The 27,981-nt window shown below is 46.1% G+C and overlaps 1 long non-coding RNA gene across 2 annotated transcripts; it reads right to left on the bottom strand.

Annotated features, from left to right (window-relative positions):
• Positions 1–2,830: 2,830 nt before the first annotated feature.
• Positions 2,831–23,476, bottom strand: LOC110223541 (uncharacterized). 2 transcript variants are annotated; one of them, XR_002328734.2, is made up of 4 exons: positions 23,155–23,476; positions 16,794–16,894; positions 16,546–16,704; positions 2,831–3,477 (listed from the first exon to the last, which is right to left on the bottom strand). It is a non-coding gene; the product is annotated as an uncharacterized LOC110223541 (long non-coding RNA). The 2 variants fall into 2 exon arrangements; XR_002328733.2 differs by lacking the exon at positions 2,831–3,477 and adding an exon at positions 13,545–13,970.
• Between the last annotated feature and the right edge of the window lie 4,505 nt (positions 23,477–27,981).

Below are 27,981 nucleotides of genomic sequence, written 5' to 3'. Positions count from 1 at the left end.
TTTTTTTTATCTTTTGGTTTTTTTTTTTTGGTCTTTCTTTATATTCTCAGTGCTTAGCACATTAACTGAGACCTGTTAAAGACCTTAGCTTGAACAGGCCAAGGTCCCCTATTGCATCCTGGGCCATCTCCAGTTGTCCTGAGCCATATCTGGTCACTAGACCCAGATGGCTCTGGAGGAGAAAGTGAGGCTGGTGACTTGCACAGCCCTGCCTCACTGTAATCCAATTCACTTGCATGTCATGGCATCACCTTCCTGATATCGTGGTCTTCTTTGAGAAGGAAGGACAGAGGGGGGCGGAGCCAAGATGGCGGAGTGAAAGCAGTGACTTGCTTGAGCTCTCCCCCAAACCCTTCCAAATACTCATAAAAAATGGCTCTAAACAAATTCTAAAGCAGCAGAATCCACAAAAAGACAGAGTGAAACAAATTTCCAGCCCAAGACAACCTGGATGACTGATCAGAAAGGTGTATGAGCGCGGCTCAGCACTGCATGGGCACGCAGGCCGCAGCGAACCTGGAGCAGGCCTCAGAGGACTGAATCACAGGCAGCTGAGGTGGTTTCCAGACTCTTCAATCCATGAATGCAAAAGACAACTTAGGTCAGTGGGAAAAGTCTGTTTCTGCGGTGCTGAGAGAGGAATGAAGGGTCTCAGCTCCATTTCCCAAGAGTGTGGCCCTGGGGGGGGGGGCAGCTGCCTCCTGAGCTTCCAGCCCATAGACTGAGGGGGAATCCAGTGGCTGATCAGAGAGGGACTGCAGGGATCTCTTTGCCAGTGCTGAGGCAGGATTCTCTTGCTTTGCCCATTTTTGGATCTGGGTCACAGTTCTGGGCGGCAGTGCTGGGGTGAGGAGTGCTGGCGTGGCGGAGCTTGTAGTGGCTGTGGAGAAGAAACCCTCCTCACAGTTACAGAACAGAAAGGAATACTTGTAGTCACAGGCCAGGAAAGGAGTAAACACCTCGCCCCTTATCATACCACCTTGCAAGAACTGAAAATTTACAGGTCCCTACAAGTATCTCTGAAAACAGCTATACAAACCCCTGAAGCTAGGGACAGTACATTCTCCACATTGGAAGCAGACTCTTACCTTAACAAGTAGTTTAAAACTCAAGTAATTGGCTGGGATCATGAGCAAGCAGCATAAAAAGAGTCAGACTATATTATCTTACTTTGGTGAAAAGAAGATCAAAATATACAACCAGAAGAAGACAACAAAGTCAAAGCTCCTACATCCAAAGCCTCCAAGAAAAATATGAATCAGTCCCAGGCCTTGGAAGAGCTCAAAAGGGATTTTGAGAAGCAAGTAAGGGAAGTAGAGGAAAAACTGGGAAGAGAAATGAGAGTGATGCAAGAAAATCATGAAAAACAAGTCAACAGCTTGCTAAAGGAGACCCAAAAAAATACTGAAGAAAATAACACCTTAAAGAATAGCCTAACCCAAATGGCAAAAGAGGTCCAAAAAGCCAATGAGGAGAAGAATGCCCTAAAAAGAAAAATTGGCCAAATGGAAAAGGAAGTCCAAAAGATTACTGAAGAAAATACTTTCTTAAAAATTAGGATAGAGCAATTGGAAGCTAGTGACTTTATGAGAAATCAAAACACTGTAAAACAAATCCAAAAGAATGAAAAATTAGAAAACAATGTGAAATATCTCATTGGAAAAACAACTGACCTGGAAAATAGATCCAGGAGAGAGAATTTAAAAATTATTGGACTATCTGAAAGCCATGATCAAAAAAAGAGCCTAGACATCATCTTTCAAGAAATGATCAAGGAAAACTGCCCTGATATATTAGAACCAGAGGGCAAAATAGACATTGAAAGAATCCACCAATCTCCTCCTGAAAGAGATCTCCAAAGGAAATATTGTAGCCAAATTCCAGAGTTCCCAGGTCAAGGAGAAAATATTACAACTGCCAGAAAGAAACAATTCAAGTACTGTGGAAACACAATCAGGATAACACAAGATTTAGCAGTTTCTACATTAAAGGACCGCAGGACATGGAATATAATATTCCGGAGGGCAAAGGAGATAGGATTACAACCAAGAATCACCTACCCAGCAAAACTGAGTATAATCCTTCAGGGGGGAAAATGGTCATTCAGTGAAATAGAGGACTTTCAAGCATTCTTGATGAAAAGACCAGAACTGAATAGAAAATGTGAGTTTGTGATTCCAGACAGTTCCAAAGGACTTATGATGAAAAATGCTATCCGCCTCCGGGGAAAGAACTCATGGAGTCTGAATGCAGGTCAAAGCATACTATTTTTCACTTTTTTTTCATATTTTTTTTTGGTCTGTGTTTTTTTTCACAATATGACTAATATGGAAATGTTTTGCATGACTGCCCATGTATAACCCATATCAAAGTATTTACCATGTCAGGGAAGGAGAGGGGGAGAGAGAATTTAGAGCTCAAAATTTTAAAAAATGAATGTTGAAAATTGTTTTTACATGTAATTGGGAAAAAATAAAATATTACTCAAAAAAACAACAACAAGGCGTTTGTGATTCCCCCAGAGAGTAGATCACTTCTACCGCCTCTACTCTGGAGCCTTACTAAAGTGAAGTTTTTCTCTTACTCTCAATCCAAACCCAAACATTCCCCCAAACTTCTCTCCAGAAGGACTACAAGCCACTAGGCTTTCTTTATATAAAGGGAAACAAATGATAACAACGAAAGAACAGGAACAAAAGGAGAGGCTTACAAGTCATTGACTACATGGTAAACAGCACTAGGTGCTGTTAGCTGAGGCGGCAGAAGTTTGGCTCTTACTGGTTTCGATTTCCTCGTGGGGAAGACTGAGGTTAAAAACTAAAACAAAAACTCAGTGGAGCTGCTCATTTAATGGGACTTACTTCCTACCCAGAATCAACTGCAAAGAAGGAAATGTCCTCTGAAAGAATGCTTGGGCGAGCTCGCCAACCCTCACCCAAGTCACTGCAGCAACACCAACAGCCGTCGAAGGGGAGAACTGAGGAGCGAAATGTTCCAAACCTCCTGGAGTCTGCCCATGTGGTCCCAAGATGGTAGATGGGCTCTCCACCCGTGAGCTTCTGAATTCTGCCTCCTTCCTTCTCTCTTTCCTGCGTCCCCTCCCCCGCCCAGAAGTCTTTACCAAAACACTCCCCAAAGTCCCAAATCCAAAACATCATTCACTGGTGGACTTCTGAGACAGCATCTGCTCGGGGGTCTTGCTTCTTCAAGGCAACACCAGCATTACACTGAAAAAATCTAGTGGGACCTTGCTGAACAGGAATTTCATCTCCAGCTTTGCTTTGAATTGTCCACACTTCAAGGTTCATGTCTTTCGACAATCCAGGACGGGGCTTGGGATGAGCCTCCAGTCAGGTCATCTTCTCATCCACAGCCCTAGAGCCACTGTTGTTGTTGAATCATTTTCTCCAAACTCCAGAACTCAGAAGATTGCCTTCTACTCAGGAAATATCCGTCTCAGGTTCATTGTTCAGTCACCTGTACTTAGGGAAAGAAACACAAGGTAGAAAAGGCAGGTAGAGAGCCTTAAGATCCTTGCTCAGGCTCACCAAGACAAGCAAATGCTCTAATATGCTACCTACGAACTGTCACCATGGTTGATGAGTGGGGGAGGTGAAGAAGAAATCCCTTTCTCCCTGTTGCAAGAAATTCCAGACAGAGTTCCAAGACACCTGTTCCCAAAAGAGGAAGAGAATGAGAGTGAAAATTATCTCTCCCTTTAAAGTCTACTAGGTGCATGGTAATCTAGTGTTTGATAAATGCAAAGATCCAAGCTTCTGGGACAAGAAATCACTATTCGACAAAAGCTGGTAGGAAAACTGGAAAACAGTTTCTAGGAAAACCTAGAAATTAGGTATAGTGGAGGTACGACAACTGAGTAGGAAAAGACTGAAGGACCTTCTACTGTTGAGGGACACCAAGCACAGCCATGCTGACCAGACGCGTCCCGAGGCTGTGGCTGCAAGGAGAAGACACTAGCATACACCTGCTGAGTGCAGCAGTCAGGGGCAGGGACCCTGATGGCTGTGGGCACCTGCAGGAGAGCTGAGTCCCTGGTTTCAGTTCTAGGGCAGAGAGGACAGCTGTAGTTTGCAGCCACCGAAGAGAGCACAGGGAGGAAGATCATTTGTGGGACAGTCGGGCTAGGGGCCCTGCCCGTGGCTTAGAATAGAGAGGAGAGCCCAAGGTTGGGCCCAAGATAGACCTCAGAAAATAACAGTAAGAAAGACCCAAGGTTTAGGGCATCATTCCCCATACCTTGGGACTACAATTTGATTACACTAATAGCTGCTAAAAACATAGATAGATAGATAGATAGATAGATAGATAGATAGATAGATAGATAGATAGATAGATAGATAGATGAATGAATAGATGAATGAATGAATAAAGAAATAAATGAATGAATGAACAAGCAAACAAATAAACAAATAAATAAATGAATAAATAAATAAATGAATGATGAATGAATGAATGAATAAATAGAAATGAGTAAACAAAGGAGAAGGAACCCAACCATAAATAGTTATTACGGGGATAGAGAAAGTCTGGGTTCATATTCAGAGGAAGATAATGGAGCTAAAAAAAGGCCACTCTGTTTTCAATGAGAAACATCAAATGGTCCACAAAAAGGACTTTAAAAATCAAATAAGAGAGATTGAGGGAAAAATTAGAAAAAAAATAAGAGCAATCCAAGAAAATTAAGAAAATTGTGAAAAGAAAGTCAACCAACTGGAACTAGAAAATAATAAACTTACAGAAGAAAATAATTCCTTGAAAACTAGAATTGGGCAAGGGGAAGCTAATGATGTTCTAAAACACGAAGAAATTATAAAACAAAATCAAAAAAATAAAACTTTAGAAGGGAAAGTGAAACATCTCATCAAAACAACTGATCTGGAGAACAGATCAAGGAGAAAGAATGTAAGAATAGTTGGACTACATGAACTTATGATGGAAAAAAAGAATCTTAATATGATACAAGAAATTATCAAGAAAAATTGCCCTGAAGTTCTAGAACAAGAAGGCAAAGCAGAAATAGAAAAAATCCATCAATCACCATCCTGAAACAGATCCCAGGAGGAAAACTTACAGGAATATCATAGCCAAGTTTCAAAGCTCTCAGGTTAAGGAGAAAATATTGGAAGCAACGAGAAAAAAAAATTTAAATATCATGGAGCTACAATAAGGTTTACCCAAGATTTAGCAGCTATTGTGTTGAAGGACTGTAGGTCTTGGAATACTGTATTTTGTAGAATAAAAGAGCTGGGGCTACAACCAAGGGTAATTTTACCCAGCAACATTAAGTATAATGCTGAATGGAAAAAAAAAAAAACAACGGACATTTAACTAATTCAAAGACTCAGGTTTTTGTAACAAAACCCCAGAACTTAAGGGAAAATTCAACATAGAACATCCGGGAGAAATATGGTAAACATTAAAGACCAATTATAAGGGACTCAATAAGGTCAAATTGTTTGCTTCATATATGTGAAGATATTAACAGTATTTTCATGATTGTCATCATTATTTGGACAGTTTGAAAGAAATTCGTAGGTCAAGCTGAGTTTGATGGGGTGATTCTAAAAAAATAAACTGTGTAGGGAGAGACAAAAAGGAGTAATTTTCTCATACAAATGAGGCACGAAAGGAAAAATTGATAGAGAAGAAGATAGTAGTGGGTAGTGCTGGAACTTTACCCTCATCAGCAATGGGGTAAAGACAGAACAACATACGTGTGTGTGTGTGTGTATGTGTGTGTGTGTGTGTGTGTGTGTGTATATATATATATATATATATATATATATATATATATATATATATATATATATATATATATGGAAGGGTATAATAGTCTTCTAAATTCAGGAAAAATAAGAGGGCAAGGTGATAGGGTGGGAGAAAGGATAAGGGAGAAGTGGGCAGTTTAAGGAATAGGAGGGCAAGGTAGAGGATAGAAGGAAAGCAGAAGAGTAAGAAGAGATAAGAAAAAGGGTGAGAAGGACAATGAGGAAAACTAGGAAAAAGGAAAACACACAAGTAATTGTAGCTTAGAAGGTGAATGGGATGAATTTACCTATAAAACAGAAATTGATCGCATATTAAAAATTTGAATTCAACAATATGTTGCTTTCAGGAGACATTATAAAAATGAGAGATACATACAAAGATAAAACAAAGAGCAGGAGTAGAATTTAGTAAGTAAAAAAAAACAGGGATGGTAATCATGATCTCAAACAAAGATAAAGTTAAAATGGATTTAATTAGAAGTGAAAAAACAGAAAAACTACACTATGTCAGCAATATTATTCAATATGGTTTTAGACCATTTAAAATATCTAGACAGTATAAAATGCCTGCCAAAAGAGACACAAGAACTATATGAACATAAACACAAAACACTTTTTACACAGATAAACTCTAATCTAAATAATTGAAAGAATATTATTGTTCATGGATAGGTGAAACCAATATCATTTTTAAGATGACAATTTCACATTAAAACTAATCTATTTATTCAATGTCATCCCAATTAAATTACTAAAAATTATATTACTGAGTTAGAAAAAATAATAACAAAGTTCATTTGGAAGAGACATCTTATCTTCATAAGAATGTTCTTTTTTTTAATGCTATTGGGAAATAAAGACATCTTATCTTCATGTGAACTTTTTTTTAATGCTATTGGGAATTCATTTGGAAGAGCAAAAGGTCAAAAACTTCAAAGAAACCAGGAAAAAGGTGCAAAATAAGTAGATTTAGGGGCAGCTAGGTGTCACAGTGGATAGAGCACTGGCCTGGAGTCAGGAGCACCTGAGTTCAAATCTGGCCTCAGACACATAATACTTACTGGCTGCGTGACTCTGGGCAAGTCACTTAACCCCAATTGCCTCACCCCCAAAAAAATAAAAAGAAAGAAGTAGATTCAGCAGTCAGACCTCAAACAATATTACAAGGTGAGAGCATTGTTGAAGTATAAAAAGGATAATTTTGATTATTTTAAATTAAAATTTTCTTGTGTAAATAAAACCTATGTAGCCAAGAACAGAAGGAATGCAGAAAATTGGGGGAAAACTTTCATAGACAATGTCTCAGATAGGATGTGATTGGATTAGAATATGACTGTGGTATAAGAAATGAAGAGCTGGTGGATTTAGAAAACCATGGAAAGACTTGGACTTATCCACCTTCAGAGAATCAGATGATAGGAGGAAATAAGCATAGGATGGTCTTACATATATGCGTAAGTGTATACGTGTATATGCCTGTATGTTTATAGACATCTGTGTGTGTATGTATCTCCATGCCTCTTTAGGGTAGGGGGAGCAGAGAAGATTAAAAAAAAAGTTAAAAGTGCCCAGCAGAGAACAACAGAAAACCAACAAGGAAGACAAGAAAAACTAGGCAGCTTTGAAAACAATATATAGTATTTCTTGTATAGGTTTTTTTGAAATGGAAATGTATTGTTTTATATTGGATCCTCTCTTATGGTCTTCTGTGTACATACCAATGTTCTGTTTTTTCTTTTCTCATGTTGTATTTGCTTAAAATTTTAATAATTTACAAAAAAAAAGATTTGCACAGGGTCACACAGTAAGTTTCAAACTCAGGTATTCCCTGATTCTAAATCTAACACCCCTCCCATTGTACCATGTTCAATGCATATGCTCAAGCTGCTAAAAGAAGAGCTATCGATCGAGGCAGCTAGATGGCCCAGTGGATAAAGCACAGGCCCTGGAATCAGGAGAACTTGAGTTCAAATCCGGCCTCGGACACTTGACACTTACTAGCTATGTGATCCTGGGCAAGTCACTTAACTCCATTGCTTACCAAAAAATAAAGATTAAAAATAAAAGAACAGCTATCATGACATTCTCTAGCCCTGGTATACAGTGACATCAATTACTTATAGAGGCTGCTAATGAAATAGCACTTGAACTCAAAGCAGACATCTTCCACTGAGAATGTAGAATATAGGTCTGACTTTGCTACATATATTCAACAAGTTTTCCTCACTGTAAAGTAGGAATAATAACTGTCTTTCTTACAAAAATAAAATGAGATAGTGGGTGGGAAAACACTTCGTAAGTAATATCCAGATACTATAATTAATAAATTGTTTTCTAGCTACTGAGCATAAATTTCAACAACAGTGGCACAGTGGATAGAGCACTGGCCCTGGATTCAGGAAGACCTGAGTTCAAATCCAGCCTCAGACACATAACACTTACTAGCTGTGTGACCCTGGGCAAGTCACTTGACCCCATTGCCTGGCCAAAAACAAAACAAAATAAAACATAAACTTTAAAGACAAAAAAAGAAACTAGGTATAGACCAACATCTCACACCATATACCAAGATAAGGTCAAAAATGGGTACATGATTTATATATAAAGGGTGATACCATAAGCAAATTAGGAGAGCAAGGAATAGTGTACCTGTTAGATCTGTGGATGAAAGAAGAATTTAGTACCCAAAAAGAGAGTATTATGAGATATAAAATGGATGGGTTTTATTATATTAAATTTTAAAGTTTTTGCACAAACAAAATCAATGCAGCTAAGATTAGAAAGCTTACAGCAAGTGTTTGTGATAAAAGTCTCATTTCTCAAATACATAGAGAATCGAGTAAAATTATAAGAATACAAGTCATTCCCCAATTGATAAATGGTCAAAGGATATGAACAGGCAGTTTTCAGATGAAGAAATCAAAGCTATCTATAGTCATATAAAAAAGCTCTCAATCACTGTTGATTAGAGAAATGCAAATTAAAACAACTGCATACCTCTCAGATTGGCTATTACGACAGAAAAGGAAAATGATAAATGTTGGAGGGGATGTGGGAATATTGGGACACTGATGCACTGTTGGTGGAGTTGTGAACCAATCCAACCACTCTGGTGAGCAATTTAGAATTATGCCCAAAGGGCTATAAATCTGTGCACACCCTTTGACCCAGCAATGCCATTACTAGGTCTATATCCCAAAGAGATTTAAAAAAAAAAAAAAGGAAAAAGACCTCTTTGTACAAAAATATTTATAGCTCCTCTTTTTAAGAGCTTGTTGAATAAGTAGCAAAGTTAGATCTATAGTCTACATTCTCAGTAGAAGATTCTGCTTTGAGTTCAAATGTTACATCATTAGCAGCCTCTATAAGTAATTAATGTCACTGTACACCAGGGCTAGACAATATCATGACAGCTCTTCTTTTATTTTAAGTGCTAAATATTTATAGCAGCCTAAGAATTGGAAATCAAGGGGATTGCCATCAATTGGGGAATGGCTGAAGAAGCTATGGTATGTGATTGTGATGGAATACTATTATGCCATAAGAAATGATGAATAAGATGCATTCAGAAAAACCAGGGAAGACTTACATGAACTGATGCAAAGTGAAGTGAGCAGAACCAAGGAACAATGCACACTATATCAGCAATATTCTTCAATGAACAACTGTGAATGACTTAGCTATTCTCAGCAATACAACAATATAAGACAATCCCAAAGGACTTATGATGAAAAACGCTACTCTACCTCTAAAGAAAGAATTGATGGAGTCTGAATGCAGATAGAAGTACACTGTTATTTTATTTTATTTGTGTGTGTGTTTTGGCCTGTGTTTTCTCTCACAACATGACTAATATGGAAATATGTTTTGTGTGATTGCACATGTATAACCTATATAAAATTGCTTGCCTTTTCAATGAGGGGGGGAAAGAGGAAGAGAATTTGGAACTCAAAAAATATTTTAAAAGAATGTTAAAACTTGCTTTTACATGAAATTGGGGGAAAAAATACAATATTTTTCAAAAAATAAAGTCTGGGGCAGCTGGTGGCAAAGTGGATAGAGCACTGGCCCTAGAGTCAGGAGGACCTGAGTTCAAATCCAGCCTCAGACACTTGACACTTACTAGCTGTGTGACCCTGGGCAAGTCACTTAACCCCATTGCCTAACCAAAAAAATAAACTAAATAAATAAATAAAGTCCACTGAGTGGATGTCTCCTCGTAGCTCAGTGGCCAATCCTCTGAGACATAAGAATCTGTCATGGAACAGGAGAAGGTACACAGGGAACAAAGAGGGGGTTGTTATGTCATCCCAAAGTTCAGATCCTCTAGTGCTGATTCATCTGCATCAATGGCCAAGAGAGCTCAGCTGCACTAGTGTTCCAGTGAGGTGTGCTCTGGACAGGACAGTCCGGGGAGGCGGGCCAAATGATTATGCTAAACAGATTTGACATTGCGATGTGTTGAGATCTATCCCAGCTTTAATATGCTGTGCTAAGGGCCTCTAAGCTCTAATATTCTCTCTCTCTTATTTATTTAGTTAGTTAGTTTTAGTTTTCAACATTCACTTCCATAAGATTTTAAGTTCTAGAGTTTCTCCCCCATCCCTCTCCTTCCCCCACCCCAAGATGGCATGCAAATTGCTCTACATCTACATTAATATCAAACCTATTTTCACATTAATCATACCATTCTCTCTTTTAAGGGTTCCCCCAGCTCTGATATTTAGTATTCTAAGATCTTTCCCAGCTGAGACTTTCTGTGTTCTAATGTCTTTCCCAGATCTAACACTCTGTGTTGTATGTTGCAAGGTCCCTTCCAGCTTTGACACCATGGATCTCTAACATAATGAAGCCTTGATCTAAGATCTCTCCCATCATCCTTGAATTTTCTTAGGAAACTTTGGACGTCTCTTTTGTCCCGATCGTAACATTTATTAGGCACCTACTGTGTACCAGGCTTGGTGCTAGGAGCTGGTGGGACAAAGTCTCTAACAGGAAACACTTCCTGCCAGCCAGGAGTTAACACCATACTCGGGAGAGATTCTCCGGGCTCCTGTGCACAATGAGCCTGAGCCGTCTATACCCAGCCCCAACACACATCTCCTTCTACTGAAGTTCTCCTCTGATGCCTCTCCATGGTGTAGAAGTGATCCCATGTTCTCAGGGTCAGTGCCAGTAATGGGCAGGCTCTGGAAGAACACAGCAAAATGGACCCGATGAAGCATGACTCAAGAATTGATATGGTTTGCTACTTAGCAAAAAAGTGCCTGGCACATAGCAGGCACTATATACATGTTAGTTATGAGTAGTAGTATCAGTATAACTATCTTTTAATGTAAGGGCAAGATAGAAGGAGTGGCTCAGCCCTAAGTGTCCTATTGGGAGAGAGCACCGTGGGTCCTGGCCTCTAAGTAAGCAGGACCTTCTTTGTTTTGGGCATTGTTTTGCTCTTTCTTCATGCTTTTCTTTGCTGAGTTCAGTTTGAATTCTGGTTCTGCCGTTTACATCCTCTGTGACCTTGAGCAATTCACCTAATCACCTTCATTTCCATCATGGAGCCATCTCCAGTGTCCTGATCGATGTCTTGCCACTGGACCCGGAGGAGAAAGTGAGGCTGGTGACCTTGCGCAGACCTCCCTCATATATATCCAACTCGCCTTCCTGATGCCATGGTCCTCTTTGAGAACGAAGGACAAAAAACATTTCCAGCTCAGAATCTCTGATCCTATGAAGTCCCCTACTCAGCTTACCCTTCCCTTTACATATACTATGGTAGAAGGAGCTCTGATGGTTGAAAGACCATCACGGAGAAAATGTATCAGAATGGTTTTGCTTGGCCCTCTAGAAGCAATAGGAAAGCCACAAAGAGGCATATTTCTGCTACGCCTCTATAAGGGGAAGACTTCCTATTAGAGCTATGCCGAAGTGGATGGTATATATCAGAGATATCCAGGTCATGGGATCCCTGTCTCTAAGGGTCTCCACAGGAAGGATGGGTGACCATTTCTTGGGCTTGGCATGGTAGAGCACATCAGCCGTGAGGTCAGGGAGGCTGCATCCAAATCTTGTTGCCTACACTTACGAGTGATGTGACCCTGGACAAGTCACTTGACCTCTCAGTTTCCTCATCTGTAAAATGGGAATAATAATAACAGCACCTTCCTCCCAAGGTTGTCGTGAGGTGCAAATCAGGTAACATATGTAAAGTGATTTACAAATTTTAAGGGACTGTAAAAATATGAGTTATTATTTTGGGGGGGTTGGGGGTCCTGCTCACGTATGGATCAGACTAGATGTTATCTAAGGTCCCTTCCAGCTCTGATGGCCTACGATTCCTCATCTTAGAAACAGAAAACCTGAATTCTAGCTATAGCTCTTGCATTTACCAGCTTTGTTACCCTGGGCAAGTCACATGTGTAAAAAGGGCCCACAGTACTTATAATACCTGCCTCACTAGTAACTGTATTAATGGCTCAAATGTAACAAAGGGAGATGTTTTTGGGGAGGTACATACATGCATGTGTGTGTGTGTGTGTGTGTGTGTGTGTGTGTATGAACGTAGTGGGCTCCTTAAAAACCTTGGACACCATTATATTTATCCTGTATCTCCCCCAGCACCAGACATAGCATGTCACATACAGGAGGTGATTAATAAATGTTGAATGTTTGTTAAATGGATATGAGAGACAGGGGGTTTCTTCATTACCAGCTGACAGAGTCCTCTTTGTTTCCCCATTACCCTCTTCCCTGAGTCACTGCCCATCCTAGCTGCTAATCATGGCAGCTGAGCCAGACCTCAGAAGGAGACAGAGGTAAGATGCATTGCGCCCCACCCCCCACTCCCAAGAAATGCCCTCGTGTGGGCCCGTTACACAGGGCAAGACAATGGAAAGCCCACTGCATGTGAAGTTAGAAGACCAGGTTTGTAGTTTCTAGTTCTGCAGCCTTAGGCTAGCATGGTGACCTCAATTTCCTTCTCTATGTTGTTGTCTAGTCCTGTCTAACCGTGCATGATTCCATTTGGAATTTTCTTGGCAAAGATACTAGAGTGGTTTGCCATTTTCTTCTCCAGTGGATCCAGTAGATCCATTCTGTCAGGCAATCAGAGGTTAAGTGACTTGCCCAAGGTCGCACAGCTAGAAAGTGTCTGAGGCTGAATTTGTACTCAGATCTTCTTGACTCCAGGCCCAGTGAGCCACCAGCTGTCTCCTTCTCTATTAAACAGAGGTAACCATGCTGACACTACTGACCTCTCAGAGTCATGAGGAATACATCTGGTTGGGAAGTAATTCAACATAGTGTCAAGAATGCAGGCACTTCCTTTCTGCTGAGAGGTGGGGGACTACTCATACGGAAGGTTGCATACTTTATCAGACAAAATCAGTGTGTCAATATCAATTGATATTACTTACCTGATTTTCTCTTCATTACAAAGAGGAGGTCAATAAAGGAATATAGTAACAAAAGGAACAAAAAAACTTAAAATTATATATCATATATATAGTATGATATGTGTATATATAATGTTTGTGTATATAATGTATAATAAATGTGTATATTATGTGTTTATAAGATGCCCCAAAAGTCTTAGTAAAGTTTTAAGATATTTTAATAGAGATATTAAAGATAATTTAATAAATATTTTGATATCTTAAAACTTCACTAAGATTTTAGAGACATGCTGCATATTTGTGAGAAAGAGGGCAGGACTTTAAGTTAAGAGAACGGCATTCAGATCTCAAGTCCAATCCAAAATAATCCAACAAGCATTTATTAAGCACCTACTACGTGCCTGTCATGTGCTAGGTGCTGGAGGTTCAAAGGTAAAAATGAAAAGTTCCTTGCCTTCAAAGAATTCGCATTCTACGGAGTTTATGCAACCTGTAAACACATACTTGACCCTCTGCAAGCTTTGTGACCGTAGGAAATGGCTCTTCCGGTCTTTGGACCTCAGTCCCCTTATCCATCAAACAAGGAAGAGAACACTTCTTTCCAGGGGTATGGTGAGAAACACTTGTTGAATCTTTTGAAGGCAGCTTGTTGTGGAGTGAGGCTCTCCTGCCCCCATGTGGTTGAACTAGGCATTGCATCTTCTCTCTTTGCTGGGAAAGATGAAGGAGGGAGGCTGGTTCTGGCTGAGTAGCCGTAGGCAGAGGGGCCCGATAGCTGAGCCAGAGAGACCTAGGAGGGGGGAAAATCAACTTTCTCATGGCTAGGACAGCTGGATGTCCAAGGCTTGGGCCTAGAAGTAGATCCCTGGCTACCTGCTACTACCTACTGGCTTGGAAGAGAAGTCCCTAGCCTTCCCATCCACCTGAGCTAAAGTAGCCTCTACTCCCTCTGGCTGGACCCAGCCCTCAAGAATGTTTGATCAATGGTCAGTGACAGACAAGAGACTCAAGAGGTCCATCTATACCTGGAATCTTGTGGTTCCAAATTTAACTATAAATTACACTGAATGCTAGAAGAGAATTGAATTAAGCCAAGTTGAATCAACTGGCATTTATTACGTATTTACTGGGGCAGCTAAGTGGCCCCAGAGTGCATAGAGTGCTGGACCTGGAGTCAGGAAGATTCATCTCCATGAGTTCAAATCCAACCTCAGACACTAACTAGCTGTGTGAACCTGGGTAAGTCACTTAACCCTACTGCCTTGGTTCCTTACCTGAAACAATGAGCTGGAGAAGGAAATGGCAAACCACTTTAGTATCTTTGCCAAGAAACCTCCAAAATGAGGTCATGGAGAGGCAGACATGACTGAAAAACTACCACCACAATATTCAGACTTCATGCTTAGCACTAGGGATCATGGCTCCCGCCCTCAAGGAGTTCACAGTCTAATGGGGGAGAGAACATGCAAGCAACTATGCAAATAAAACAGACAGGATGAATTAGGAGTAATCAGCAAAGTGAAGGCACGGAGATTGATCATGGAGGACTGGGAAAGGCTTCGTACAGAAGGTAAGGCATTACCCAGGAAAGCCAGGAGGTAGAGATGAGGAGGGAGAGCACTCCAGGCATGGGGGACAGCCCCAGAAAATGCCCAGGGTCAGGAGAACAGCAAGGAGTCCAATGCCACGGGATTGTTGAGTAGGTGGAGGGGAGGGACATGTAAGAAGCCTGGAAAGAGAGGAAGTGGCCAGATTACAAAAGGCTTTACAAGCCAGACAGAGGATTTTATACAGGACATAGAAATCAGAGACTTAGAAACAGAGGTGATCATAGGACTAGAAGGAACCTGAGAGGCCATCCCGGCTAAAGCCCCCATTTTACAGGGTAGGAAACTGGAGCTCAGTGAGGTAATGACTTGTCCAAGGTCTCACAGTAAGTGGTAAAGTAAGGATTTGAACTCAGGCCTTCTGATTCCATAGCCTTTGCTCTTTCTACTATGCCATACTGTCTCTGTACCATGCTGTCTTAGAATGTGGAATGTCAGAGCTGCACCCTTAGAATATAGCACGTCAGAACTGGGAGGGCCCTTGAAACAAGAATGTCAGAGCTAAAAGAGCCTGTACAACAGAGAATGTTTGAGCTGGGGAGGGCCCTTAGGATACAGGATATTAGAACTGAAAGGACCTTTAGAAGACAGGATGTCAGAACTGGGGCCCTTGGGACAAAAATGTCAGAGCTGGGAAGACCCTTAGAACAGAGAACGTCATAGCTTGGAAGGCCCTTAAAACACAGGATGTCAGACCTAGGAGGGCCCTTACAAAAATGTCAGAACTGGAGGGCCCTTAGAACCCAGAATGTCAGAGCTGGGAGGGCCCTTAGAACACAGAATGTCAGAGCTGGGAGGGCCCTTAGAACACAGAATGTCAGAGCTGGGAGGGCCCTTAGAACCCAGAATGTCAGAGCTGGGAGGGTCCTTAGAACCCAGAATGTCAGAACTGGGAGGGTCCTTAGAACCCAGAATGTCAGAGCTGGGAGGGTCCTTAGAACCCAGAATGTCAGAGCTGGGAGGGCCCTTAGAACACAGGATGTCAGAGCTGGGAGGGCCCTTAGAACACAGGATGTCAGAGGTAGGAGTACCCTTAGAACACAGGATGTCAGAACTGGGAGGGCCCTTAGAACCCAGGATGTCAGAACTGGGAGGGCCCTTAGAACCCGGAATGTCAGAGCCGGGAGGGCCCTTAGAACACAGGATGTCAGAGCTGGGAGGGCCCTTAGAACCCAGAATGTCAGAGCTGGGAGGGCCCTTAGAACACAGGATGTCAGAGCTGGGAGGGCCCTTAGAACCCAGGATGTCAGAGCTGGGAGGGCCCTTAGAACCCAGATGTCAGAACTGGGAGGGCCCTTAGAACACAGGATGTCAGAGCTGGGAGGGCCCTTAGAACACAGGATGTCAGAGGTAGGAGTACCCTTAGAACACAGGATGTCAGAGGTAGGAGTACCCTTAGAACATAGACCATTAGCATTGGAAGGAACTTCAGGACAGACTTTCCTGGGAAGGCTCATAGATGTCAAGCCAACAAGCATTTGCTAAACGCCTACTCTGTGGTGGGCACGGTGCTACAAAGAAAGGCAATAGACAGTGGCTGCCCTCATGGAGCTCACAGTCTAACGGGGCAGACAACAGGCCAACAACCACGTATAAACAAAATAAAGACATGGTAAGTGAGAGCTAGAATGTCAGAGCCTAGAGAGCCATTCTAAAGTCCTTACTACTTGGACATTCTGCGCTCTAAGAGCCCTCCAAGCTGCCTGTCTGACCTTGGGCACACACAGCCTCATCTCTCCTCAGCCTTGGTTTCCCCACCTGTAAAGCGAGGGGGTCACACTCAGTGGTCTCTGAGGCCCCTTCCGACTCCGGATCTGCTGTTGGTTTTCAGTGATTCTGGACACGTCCTCCTGAAATCCTCCACAGAGAATCTATCTGCCCAGCGTGCAGGCCTTCCTCCCAGTTTCTCACCATTTCCTGGGTACGAGATGATCCCCTGAACTGTCTATCCCTTCTTCTTTACCCCGCCCCCCACATGCCAGGCCCACCCTCTTCTCCAAACCTACCTTTGTTTGATGCTTCGGATGCTACTTCCTTTCCTTGCATCAGTCATGGGCTACAGCCTGCTCACACCCACCATTACTGTCTCCATTACTCCTTGGGTTGCCTGAAAGACTGATTCATTGAGCTTGGAAGTGTTTCCTGATGATTCATAGCCATGGGGAATCACCAGAATATTGGTGTTAGAATCTTCAGGTTTCTGGTCAGGGAGTAACTTTGGGTCATTGAAAGTGCTACAAAAAAAATTTCCCCCCAAAAAAAAGGGGGGGCAGCTAGGTGGCACAGTGGATAGAGCACCGGCCCTAAAGTCAGGAGGACCTGAGTTCAAATCTGGCCTCAGACCAAACACTTGACAGTTACTAGCTGTGTGACCCTGGGTAAGTCACTTGATCTTCATTGCCAAAAAAAAAAAAGTCAGAACTGAGAGGGCCCTTAGAACAGACTGTCAGAGATGAGAGGCCTCTTAGAACACAGAATGTCATTCTTCTTTCACAACATGATTAATGTGGAAATATATTTAATATGATTATACATGTATAACCTTTATCAGATTGCATGCTCTTTTGGGAAGGGGAGAAGGGAAAATTTTAGAACTCAAAATCTTATAAAAGTGAATGTTGAAAACTAATAATTAAAAAAACCCAGAATGTTAGAGCTGGTCATAGTTAGGAGGGCCCTTAGAAATAAAGAACGTCGGGCAGCTAGGTGGCTCAGTGAATAGAGCTCTGGCCTTGGAGTCAGGAGGACCTGAGTTCAGATCCAGCCTCAGACCAGCTGTGTGACCCTGGGCAAGTCACTTAACCTCAATTGCCTCACCAAAAAGCAAAAAAAAAGAAAGAAAGAATGTCAGAGAACATAGAATATCCAAGCTGGGAGGGACTTTAGAATGGTGAATGTTAAAGGTAGGAGGTTCCTTAGGACATAGAAAGTTAGAGCAGGGAGGGAATTCAGCACATAGAGATTCAGAGCCAAGAGGGACTTCAGAGATCACCACCCCCAACCAGTTCTTCGGATTAGATTAGAGAACTGAGTCCTAGAAAGGCAAGGAGATTTGTCTAAGGTCCCACAGGACATTAGTTAAGGAACAGCTTAAATCCTGTTCTTCCATACCCACTTTCTACTATTAACCAATCAATAAGCAAACATTTATTAAGTGCCCACTATGTGCCAGGCACAATGCTAAGTGGTGGGGATACAAAAAGAGGCAAAAGACAGCCCCTGCCCTCAAGGAACTTACAATCTAATGGGGGAAGACAACACACAAACCAATATATACAAAGCAAGTTATAGACAAAATGGATAGGAGATAATTAACAGAGGGAAGGCACTAGAATTAAGAGGAGTTGGGGAAGGCTTCCTGTAGGAGGTGGGATTTTAGTTGGGACTTAAGGAAGCCAGGGAGGTTAGTAGCCAAAGCAGAGGGAGAGCATTCCAGGCATGAGGGACAGGCAGAAAAAAATGCCCAGAGCTGAGAGATGGAGGGTCTTGTTAGCTGAATAGCCAGGAGGCCAGCGTCACTGAATCACAAGTACATGGTGGAAAGTAAGGTGCAAGAAGATTGGAAAGGTAGGAGGGAACTAGGTCATGAAGGGCTTTGATGCGAAACCCAGCTTTTTGTATTTGCTCCTGGAGGCAATAGCAAGCCACTGCAGTTTATTGAGTTGCCAGTGCGGGGCAGGGGGTAGGGATAGGGTTAGACCTGGGCTTTAGGAAACTCACTTCAGTGGCTGAATGAAGGATGGATTGGAGTAGAGAAAGATCTGAGGCAGGGAGACCACCATATGAGAGGTGATGAGGGTCTGGACCAGGGTGCTGGTAGAGTCAGAGGAGGGAAGGGGACATAATTGAGAGATGTTGCAAAGGTGAAACCATGAAATCAACAGGGCTTTGCAACAGTTTGGATATAGGAGATGCAAGACAGTGAAGGATCCAGGGTGACTCCTAGATTCTCCTGAGGATCTGGGAAGACGGTATTGCCCACTATAGTAGTGGTAGAAGGTAGAAAAGAAGGAAGAAAGATTCAGGGGGCAAGATAGTAAGTTCTGTTTTGGACATTTTGAGTTAAAAATGTCTGCTGGATATCCAGTTCAACATGTATGAAAGGGAGTTGGAGATGTGAGACTGGAGGCCAGCAGAGTTTGGGACAGGATAGGTAGATTTGAGAATCATCATGGGAGCTGATGAGATCACCAGATGAGGTGGTGTAGAGGGAGAAGAAAAGAGGGTCCTGGACAGAACCTGTGGGACACCTCCAGTTAAAGGGTGTGATCTGGAGGAGGAGCCAGCAAAGGAAACTGATGAGTGGTCAGAGAGGTAGGAGGAGAACTAGGAGAATGTGGGGGTGGGGGATGTCCCAAAAACCTAAAGCAGCAAGGCCAAGGAGGAGAGAGTGATCCACAGATTCAGAAAGGTGAAGAAGAATGAGGATTGAGAAAAGGCCATTGGATTTGGTAATTTAGGAGATTGTTAGCCACTTTGGAGAGAGCAGCCTCACTGCAGGAGGGGGCAGTGGCTAGGTGGCCATGGAGAAGGCATTGCCCTCAGGAGCACCAGGTGGCACAGCTGCCCACTGCTCAGCCCCTTGGATCCAGCTGGGCCTGCCAACAGGCTCCCCTTCCTGGGCCTGAGAGGAATTACCAATGAAGTAGCAATCAATGAGTAATTAATGAGCAATTAACTATAAACAATTAACCTGAACTGAGCTGCCTGAAGTCCAAGGGTAGGCAGCAGACACTGTCATTTAATGCTCGAAGCTCTAGCTGTTGGGGTCGGGGGTTGGGAAAGGGACACCACTCCTCCTGCCCCCCCTCCCCCAGGGAGGCAGTTAGCAGGTGGAGGCACTAGCTGGGCACTAGGCCCAGCTCAGAGCTAAATAAGGCTCAGAGTGTTGACTTGAGGGCTCAGGGCCATGTAGGCTCTAGACATGGCTGGGCTGATTGGGTAAGCTGGGTCCCCAGGGGCCCGATTTTCTGGGGCCTCAGTTTTCTCACTTGAAAAAACAGAAATGCTATCATAATCTGAGGGCACTTGAGGGGCCCTGGCAGGAGACAACCTTCGTAGGAGGGTATGGGGGGCAACTTTAGGAGATAATAGGACCCCCTCTTCACTAGGGGTCTTTAAGCAAAGGCTGGGGAACCTATCAAGCATTTATTAAAGCACCTACTATCTGTTAACCTCAGTACTGTTAAACTCAGTACTCGGTACTAAACTCAGTACAGTTTCATCGGTGGAGTCCTTTCTCCCCATTAATTATCTATTTATCCTGTACATAGCTTGTCTGTATAGATTTGCTGGGGAGCTCCTGGAAGGCAAAGGCCTCTTTTTTATGTTCCCAGCAATTAATACACAGTGCCTGACACTCCTATAAATGCTTATTTCCTTTCCCCTGACCCCTTCGACCATCCAGTGACCATCAGAGGGCGCCACGGCTCTGAATTGGAGGCCAGCCTGGGAAGAAGGGGACAGGGGGAAGGACCTGGGCAGCAGCCCCTTCATTCTTGGAGGTAGTTCCGGCTGCCCCAAGAGGGCTGTGAGTTGGAAGGGGTAGGGAGGGGGTCAGCTTGCCTCAGGGATGAGAAAGCTCGGTATCCTCTCCTCTCTTGCAGGATCTCAGGGGCCTCTGGGGAGCCCACTTTGAAAAATGAGGGGATTAGACTGAGGCCTCTTCCAGCTCTCAATTCCTACAGTCAGAGGAAGGAATTCTGGGCCTGGCTGGATGTGGGAGTTGGGAGAGGGATCCCCGGGCAACGGTCAGCCCCGGAGGCCCAGAAAGCACTGCACTGCAGGGGCCCTGAGCGGGGTGAGGGTGCAGGAACCTGCAATCCCGCACTGCCCTAACCAGTCTCATTCGGATAGGACGAGCTCTGGCCCTCCTTCAGTTACCTGGGGCGGGGCCTTAGAATGGGGTGGGGTTTAGGGTCTGGGGGCGTGGCTCTGGGGCAGGGAGGAGCTTCATTGATGAGGCTAGACTGAGGGGGGAGGGGTTGAAGGGGGCTCCTGTTGCCAGGGAAACCATTTCCTCCGTCTGGGCGCGAGGGGAGCAGCTGCAGACAGAACTCGGTGGGGGGCGGCCAGGGGAGGGGGTGAAGGGTGGTAGGGACACCTTCCGGAGGCCCCAGCCAGGACCTCCACCGCTGCCGCGGCTAAGCCGCTCCTCGCCTCGGTTTGCATCGAGCCCAGAGTCTTTTGGGGATGGGGGAGCGGATGAAATTAATTGGGTGGAAAAACGAGGGGAGGGGGTGGTCCAGTCCGTCCTGGGTCTCCGACCCCGAAAGCTAGAGGGATGAGACGGAGAGGAGATCCCAGAGGAGGCCAGGTCGCTAGGGAGGAAGAGGAGAGAGCAGGGGAGCTGAAGTGCGGGCCTGCTGGTGGCCCTGGGGAATAAGGTGGGGGTGGTACAGGACGGGGCGAAGGGGGGTAAGGGGGATTGGAGGCCAGAGAATAAGCCATGGTTGGGGGAAAGGAAGAGGGGAGAGAATCTGAGCTTGCTGGTGCCCCTCGGGTGGGAGACAGGGATGATGAGTAGGAGTTTTAGACTGGGGGGGGAGGAGGGGTTGAGAGGGGCTGCAGGCAGAGAGCCCGGGAAGACTGGGCACGTCTAGGGGGCAAGGGAGGGGGACACGAGGGTAGGGGTGAGTTTCTGACTTGCGCCCTGAGGGAGATAAGGCTAGGGATGGGCAGAGAGTCAGGGGAGACCAGGCACTGCTGGAGGGATGCTATGGGAGGTGGAGAGGAGTGGGTTCTGGGGGAGGAGATAACAGGGTGAAGGGAAGTTCAGAGCCTAAGGTCCTGGAGAGAAAGCCCGGGGGGACAAGACAGGTGGGGAAGAGAGGGAGGATCCTAGGGTGAAAGTCTCGGTGGGAAAGGGGGGGGAAAACATGGCAGAAGGGGAGGAGAAAGGAGCTAAGATTCTGGGGGGAGAAGGAGTGGGGTAGAGATAGCTTGCTGAAGAGGACTGATATGAGGCTGGGAACTTGGGCGGGGAGGCACTGGTCCTGGGAGGCAGAGGCAAGGACTCGTTTTTTTCCATCTCCCTAAACAAAGGCCCAATCTCAGAGACCTCAGGATTGGACGTCGAGTCTCGGTTGGGGAGGAGGTGAAGACGCAGAGGGACAACCATATCCCCTCCCCTGCTACCCCAGCTAGGGGCTTCTGGGGAACCCGGGAACCTGGTATCGAAGGGGTAGGGAGGGAGAGAGAAGCCAGGTGGGCCCAGGCTCCCAGGCTAAATTAGTCTCTGGGCCTTCCTAATGGGGGGGGGGACATAAACGCGGTGTGTGTAGTCCTCTTCTTCCTTTCGCCCTATGTCGCTAATATTTTACATCATATTGTCAATGATTCGATTAACGTGAACAGAAATATTGTGACTGAGGCTTCCAGGCTGCGGAGTCCCCTGGGAGAGCGCGGCGCAGGCGTGCTGAGTCCCTTCCCCGCCCCCCAAAAACCGAGTCCAGCCTTCCTATAGTGGGGGAAGGGACTAGGCCAGAGTGTCCGAAGGCCAAGGGACTAGGGGCGGCTCTTCCCCTGCACAGGCTGAGGGGTGGGGGTGGGGAAGAGGAGGAAGCGGCAGCTGCGCCTGCGCAACTCTGGAATTGGCGAGGGGCCCTGACCCTCTTCTACCGGGGGCTGCATTTCCCCTCGCACCCCAATCACTCCGTCATTCTTGGCTCTCTCCGGGTCCCCTCCCCCAGGCCTCCCCGTCACCTGGGAAGCGGCAAATCCCCCAGCCCCCAACACCAGGCACAGCCACCACTGGGGCTGGGGAGTGTCCGGCTCCAAGCCAGGGGTCCCTCAGTCTCAGAACACTTAGAAGGAGCCCTGTCCTGTTCCCCCAGAGGCGGGCTGTCTAGAGTCTCCGAGACGCTGGAGGATGGTGGCGAGGAGGCGCGCACAGCTCCGGCAGCCAAAGTTTGAGGAAGGGAACGTTACTTGAGGAAACAGAAAGATGGGGCGGAGGTGGGGGGGGGAGGTTGCACAGGGAGGAACCAGGAGGAAGGAGCGAGAAACAAGGGAGGAATGGGGAGTAAGAAGATTCAGGAGAGAGGACTTCGATGGAGGGAGAGAAGAAAAACTGATTTTCTGCCCAGGTTCCTCGGTGCTTACCTTCCATCCATCCCACCCCCATCCCCAAAGAGACACACCCCCAGGGGTGGAGGTAGGACTAGACAATCCCCTACATCCCCAGGAGCCGCCGCACGCTCAGAGGTATCCACTGGCCCATTCCCGCCCATTGGCATAACCGCACCCACCAGTACACTTCTACCTCCACTCACGCACACACTTGCATTCATACATCCACGCGCCCACACCAGCTCAAACGCAGACACGCAGAACCCCGTTGGCCTACGCGCACAGTGACCCACTCACATTTGCCCTGGCATTGCACGCAAGCACTCGCACCCTGACACACGGGGACAGTGGGCCCCCCAGGCACCCCTGGGCTGCTGGATCCCGCACTTGAGAACTGTAGGAACTCGGCGCCGCTGCCGTTTCAAGCTCCCCTCAGAGCCAATTGATTCTGCAGAAGGAGCGGGCAGGCTGCGGGATCTGGGGCTAGGGCGGGCCGGTAGGAAGGGGGCCACTCCTCCCCTGCAGCCCGTTGGGTCCCGGGCCGGGTGAAAGGGGGCTGGAGCGGCGGCCTCAGTTCCGGGCCGGGCCGGGCTAGGCCCCTGAACCCCCTCCCCTCCCCTTGCCGCGCCAAGCTGCACTGCCCCGGTCCGCAATTTATTCCCGGGCAGAGTGACAGTTTTTGGGTCAGGAAGCAGCTGTTGGAGTCAGCCGGCTGCCCTCCCTCCGCTCGAATACCAAATCAGGCCTCGGGGAGGTAAATAGGGGGAGCTCGTGAACCGCCGGCGGGCAGGCGGGGACGCGAGGGGGCTGCCAGAGCCCCTGGCCCAACCCTGGCCCCCTTCTCCCTTCGTTGGCCAGGGCGCCCTCCTGCGGGGCCCTGGCTTCGGCCCCAAGCACAGTTGGCTCACACCCACTCCCCACCCCACAGCCTTCCAGATCCCACCTCCAGAGGAAGGGGGCCAGATTGAAGGGAGGAGGTTGGGACCTGACCTTTAAAGGGAGGGGCTGGGGGAAGAAAACTTGGGTGGAGGGAGGAGCTTGGCCAATGGGGAGGGGGCCTGACCTGTGCGGGGTGGGATCCTGAAAGCCGAAGCGGGTGGAGGGACCAGGAGAGTCAAAGGAGGAGGAAGGGCTGCGATGACCTCTTAGCTTGGTGCCTAATTTTCTCCACACACCCCTTTCTTCCTCCCATCTCTCTGTCTCTGTTTCTGTCTCTGTCTCTCTCTAGTAGGCCAGGAGTGGGGTACGCAGTAATTCTACCCCAGTTTGTCTTGGCGGGGGCCCTCAGGGACTGGAATTAAGGAGTAAGGATTCCCTTTTGGGAAGACCTGGAGGAGGTCATCTGAGCAGCTTGGCACCTCTCTGAAAGCCCTTACTACTCTCCAGGACCTGTTTCCTCATCTTTACAATGAGAGGATTGGACTAGATGACTCTATAGGTCACTTCCAACTCTTAATCCTGTGATCCCATTACACAGATTGGGAAACTGAGGGCTGAGCTTGACTAGGAAAACAAATGGAAAAAGGTGTTCCAGTCTTCTAGTGGCGCTGCTCTTTCCCCTATGGGCTCTGTGAATGAAGCTTGTGCTCTAGGTTAGGAGCTAAGCCCAGGAGAGAATGTACATGGGCACTGGGGGGGAGGTAGAAAGTCTGGGCTGGAAGGAGGAAGGAGCAGCAGATGGGTGATTAGAGGAACAGGGTTTCCTGTGTGGAACAACCAAGCTGCTGCTACTGGTGGATGTAATAGACGTCCTGAATTCACTGAGGCTTCCCTCAACCCTCAACTTGGAGACCTCTCTCCTTGAGCTACCCGTCTCCTCCTCTGCTACCTCTACCTCCATCTAGGAACTTGGAGCCTGCTCCCTGGGAGGGACTGCTCAATAAATATTTGTTGAGTTTAGTTGAATTCTCCCCCTGGATCCAGTGAGCAGAAAAGAGCCCTGGGCTGGGAATCAGGAGACCTGGTTTCATCTGGCTTCAGCCACCAGCTAACCTGCCCTATGTGGCCTTGGTTGGGCAAGACCCTACTCTAGTTTGTAAATGGACTGGGCTGAAGAGGCTGATATTCAGGGTCCCTCCCAGCTCAGAAATTCTACATTGACAGGCTCCAGGCTGGAAGGGACCTTCCTGATCTTCCCATCCAACCCACTTCATTCATCCCAAAGAGATTAGATTTCCCGTGATTCCTTAGGTCTCTGCTAGCCATGACCATCTAAGTTTGAAGTGCCTTTCAGGACCTCACAGCCAATTCAGTTCAGCAAACGCCTTCAGCACAGTTCTGCCAGGGAACCCCAGCAAACTGGGTTGGGTCCTGCAGATGCGATGTTTCAGAGACTGAGTCACAGATAAGCCAGGGGAAATGAAAGGTTAGTGACTTCCCCAAAGTCATACTGCTAGGATGTGTCATTCCCAGACTTCCTGCTTCCAAGACTAGCCCTCTAGCTAATACTTCAAGCATCCTTGCACAATTTTTACAAACAGATCTGGGATTTCATTGGCGGGAGGAACTCCTGGTAAGGAAACATCCCTCTCTCAATGCAGATAACCCAAGTTATCAAGCACTCAGGGCTTACAATGCGCCAGGCACTGTGCACTTCATAGTTTCTTAGAAAGTGCTAGGGCACTGAGTATTACATGAACTCATGAGCCCATGTTTGGTCACTTAGCCAACATATGTTAGAGGCTGGAACTCACGTCTTCCTGATTCTGGCGCCAGCTCTCAGTCTACACTGACTCAAGTGTAAACATGGGGAAGTGACCACCATTCTGCTCTCTGAATACTCCTCCTCATCGACAAGCACAAAGGCACAGAAAATTCATGCCAGTATGGATAATTCCACTCTGCCTCCCTTCCCTGGATGGTACTTGCTTACTAAATGTCTCTTAAAATGAATTAAATGTCAGAGCTGGGAGGGCCCTTAGAACCCAGGGTGTCAGGGCTGGGAGGGGCCTTAGGACAAAAATGTCAGAGCTCAAAGAGCCCTTAGAACACAGGATGATAGAGCTGGGAGGGCCCTTAGAACACAGGATGTCAAGACTGGGAAGGGCCTCAGGACACAGAGGATCAGAGCTGGGAGGGGCCTTAGGACACAGGATGTCAGAGCTGGGAGGGCCTTAGGACAAAAATGTCAGAGCTCAGAGCCCTTAGAACACGGATGAGAGCTGGGAGGGCCCTTAGAACACAGGAGTCAAGACGGGAAGGGCCTCAGGACACAGAGGATCAGAGCTGGGAGGGGCCTTAGGACACAGGATGTCAGAGCTGGGAGGGCCCTTAGAACACAAGATGTCAGGGCTGGGAGGACCCTTAGGACACACTATGTCACAGCTAAGAGGAACCTAAAAGACCCTTTAGTCTAATATCCTTCTTTTATTGATGAGAAAATGGATACTCAGAAAGGGGTCCCGGCTGCCCAGCCAAGGCCACACATCTGGCCAGCTGGTGAGTGAAGCAGGTTGAAAAAGAAGCCAGGTCCTCTGAGTCACATTCCAGGATTCTTTCCACTTCAGGGATAAATGTGGAATTAAATTTTTAAAAAATAGTTACTGAGTGACCTGTTAAAGTTCTTGATAAAAAGTGAATAGAAGGGGCAGCTAGGTGGCACAGTGGATAGAGCACCAATCCTGAAGTCAAGAGGACCTGAGTTCAAATATGACCTCAAGACACTTACTAGCTGTGTGACCTTGGATAAGTCACTTAACCCCAATTGCCCCCAAAAAATGGAGAGAGGAAGAGAGCAGAAGGGATAGGTCTGTTTGAGTAGGAAGAAAACTTAGCAACTATTGGAGGGCATCAGGGAAAACTTCATGGAGGAAGCGACCCCTGAACTGAGTCTTAAGGGAAGATTAAAAATTCTTTGAGGCTGAGAGGGGTGCAAGGGGAACAGCTTCTAGGGACACACAGAGTGAGGAAAGGAAAGCGTTGGGTCCTTAGGTGCCCTCCAGCTCTCATGTCCTATATGCTAGTAGTCTTTCCAACACTGACATTCTATGTTTTGTTTTGTTTTGTTTTGTTTTGCTTTTAAGCAATTGGGGTTAAGTGACTTGCCCAAGGTCACACAGCTAGTAAGTGTCAAGTGTTTGGTCTGAGGCCGACTTGAACTCAGGGCCATTGCTCTATCCACTGCACCACCTAGCTGCCCCCTGACATTCTATGTTTTGAGGTTAATCAATCAAACATTAACCACGTAGGCAATGCCAGGCAAGGCACTGAGGATTCAGAGATGTAAATGAAACTCCCTGACCTCAAGGAGCTTACATTTTATAGAGTCAACATGTACACATAGAAGTATGTTATACAAAACAAATGTAAGATAATGGAACCTGGGGTGGGGATGGGGGAGAGACCCAAGAAGACCACTTGTAAGCGGTGGCATTTTAGTTGAATCTTAAAGGAGATCAGGGATTCCAAAAGGTAGAAGTGAGGAGGCTGTGCATTCAAGGCATGAGGAACAGCCTAGGCAAAGGCCTGGAGGCAGCAAATGGAACACCATGTGTGAAGAACAGTGAGAAGACCAATTGAAGTAGGCTGAATAGTGTCTTAAAGGGAATAGGTACAATAGGGCTGATCCTTGGAGCCAGAGAATGAAACACTTCAAATGCCAACGAGGAGTCCATATTGGATCCCAGAGGTAATAGGAAGCCACTGAAGTTAATTGAGCAGGGGAGTAACACAGTCAGACTTATGCTTTAGGTCCCTTTCATTTCTATTAGCCCAAGTTCCCTTCGAGGTCCAGTCTTCTCCTGCCTCTGTCCCACCAGTATAGTCTCTTCTGCCATTCCACATCCCAGCCTCTCCCCAATCACCCAGGCTTTCCCCTGGGTCCCAGAGAGTTATCAGTTTCCATTATTGGGTTCTTCTCCTGTCTGGGCTGGTCCTAGGGGCCCAGATCCCTCAACTCCCCAAGCAGAGCCAAGATATTTGGGTTTCCCCAGGAAACGGGGGTTGGGGGGAGGCTGGCCCCAATAAGGTCACCCACAGGTTTGGCCTCCATCTTTCTGTGCCCTCTAGACCTTGTCCAGCCACTGGCCCTGGTCCCAGCCTCCCCTAGCCTTAACCCTGGCCCCCCAGTTCCTGGAGAAGGGGTAAGGGCAGCGGACAGATTTGGGGAGGAAGAGTGTTTCCAAA

Source organism: Phascolarctos cinereus, unplaced genomic scaffold (assembly GCF_003287225.1).
Source record: "Phascolarctos cinereus isolate Bilbo 61053 unplaced genomic scaffold, phaCin_HiC Scaffold_4;HRSCAF=312, whole genome shotgun sequence".
In the NCBI taxonomy this organism is placed as follows: Eukaryota; Metazoa; Chordata; class Mammalia; order Diprotodontia; family Phascolarctidae; genus Phascolarctos; species Phascolarctos cinereus.
The sequence above is the reverse complement of the archived record's forward strand: the minus strand, read 5'-3'. Positions and strand labels throughout refer to the sequence as shown.